Raw genomic sequence first — 2,041 nt, forward strand, 5'->3', positions numbered from 1 at the left:
AGAGGGGAGGGAACGAAACTTGGCTTGAGTCTCAGGCATGCGACCAGGGGCTGCAGTGCGGGCTGCTGAATGTTTAATAGCAAAAGGAATTAACCACAGGTTGTTTTATGATTCCAGTTACAAACGCCTCGGTGAGTTAGGAGCTCTGCTGGGTTTAGATTACAGGTAGCTGTATTTATTTTTTTTTTTTTTTTCAGGAGACCATAGAAAATCAGACTGATACCAGGAATCACTTTGCCCAAAGTTTATGTCTTGTCTAATGTGCTAAAGCCGACCAAGTATATTATATTTTCAAAACTGCTTCCCAAAATTAAATTAAATTTTAAAAAATCCGTTTAGACAGGAAGCTATACTTGAAAAATTCACAATTTTAAAAGTACCTAAAGACGCCTAATATCTTTTATTTTAGCGACACCAGGGGAAAGAGGAAGGAGGCAAAAAACGTTCACAGTATTCACGTGGGTCGGTTTTATTTCTCCTTGGACTAAGATAAAATATGAACCAGTAGAAAAGGATAGACGAAATAGAAAATACAAGAAAAAGCATCTCTCTGCATTTTTACTGGGAGGTATTCTAAGTGTGAACTGAAGGAGTCGCTAGATATCCTTGCTTTTAACACTAGGTGTTCTTTTTAAAGTGCTCCAATAGTCAAATCGTCTGATTGAATTCCCTGCTAGACTGCAGAACTAGCCATTCATGATACTTATTTTTGACACTGCAGTTATGCCTCCATCTTAAAGAAAAAAAAATCAATGATGTTTAATAATCCCCTCCAGAATGTACATTGCTTTTCATCAGCGTTTTACGGTGTTTTAAGTAAATGCATGCAGAGGAAATGAGTAAGCCATAATGATAAAAAGTTACTGTAAATTTCTAACACTATTAGGGATACAGAGCACCAACATTACAGGTTATAATTTAAATGCTGCTGTTACTTATTTACATGTCTACAATGCACAGATGTTATTTAAGAAAAAACTGTAACTCACCTTTGCCATGATCTACTTGTGATAGATTCCTCAGTGTTCTCATTAGCTTGGCATCATTGGTATTTATTTCTGTAAAGTCAGGTTTATTCTGTGTTCATCTATATGTATCTGTGGGGGAAGTCCCTCAGTGGTGTTTTCTTTAGTAATAAAAGGCAGAGAGAGATATAAAGGAGACAAAAGATGTCTGTAGGCAGAATGTAGAATAAAATGAATTCATTTTCCTGGTGGGGAATCTAGGAATTATCTTTTAATATTTATAATAAAGCTTAAGTAGGTTCAGCAAAAGCTTCACTTAGATTGCAAAGTCTGACAGTCCTGGTTCAATGTATTTCAATGGATACAGGCACTCAACTAATTGTATTTCCAAGCAAAATCTGAAGTAGTCCGGAGAATGAGTTTATCTTCTTTGAAACACCTGGACAAAAGACAAAAGCCTATGGCTGCATTTGCAGATACAAACTCAGTATCCCATTATCAGACTGGGAAGTGCTGCTGTTCTCACTGAGGACTGCAAAATGACAAAACTACATAGATCTCTCAGTGCAGGGAGGAACAGAAATATTTCCATAATACTGGACTGAAAGGAAAGCAAAAGTGCAAAGTAAGAGAGTGGCAGAATAAAGTGCAAAATATAAACTAGTGAATCCTCAAGTTACTGTCTTTTAAGCCACATTGCAATTTCAAACAAGTTGAGCGAAACAGGTCTGTGCATTCAACAAGGCTGTTCTAGCGCTGCCGATTCCTGTTTACCTTGCAAAAGAAAGCTGGTGCTCTGTGATCACTGAGTCCGGAGCAAGTTCCCGAGGACAGTCAGTATACAAGCCATAGCGTTTACCCTATTTAATGCATTAATGTGGATAACAGTGAATGTAAATATCGTGATTTTTTTTTTTTTTTTAGCCTAAACGTTACTCTGATAACCTGCATGACTTTATTGTCAGCCTTCTCTTTCACAACTCTAAAGCTAAGTGATTTCGACCCAGGCAGTCAGCTATTAAAATGCATGAATTGATTTTTACACAACCGATTCCCCTCTCCCCTATAGCCCCCCC

This window comes from Egretta garzetta, unplaced genomic scaffold, assembly GCF_000687185.1.
Source record: "Egretta garzetta isolate BGI_Z169 unplaced genomic scaffold, ASM68718v1 scaffold231, whole genome shotgun sequence".
Classification (NCBI taxonomy): domain Eukaryota; kingdom Metazoa; phylum Chordata; class Aves; order Pelecaniformes; family Ardeidae; genus Egretta; species Egretta garzetta.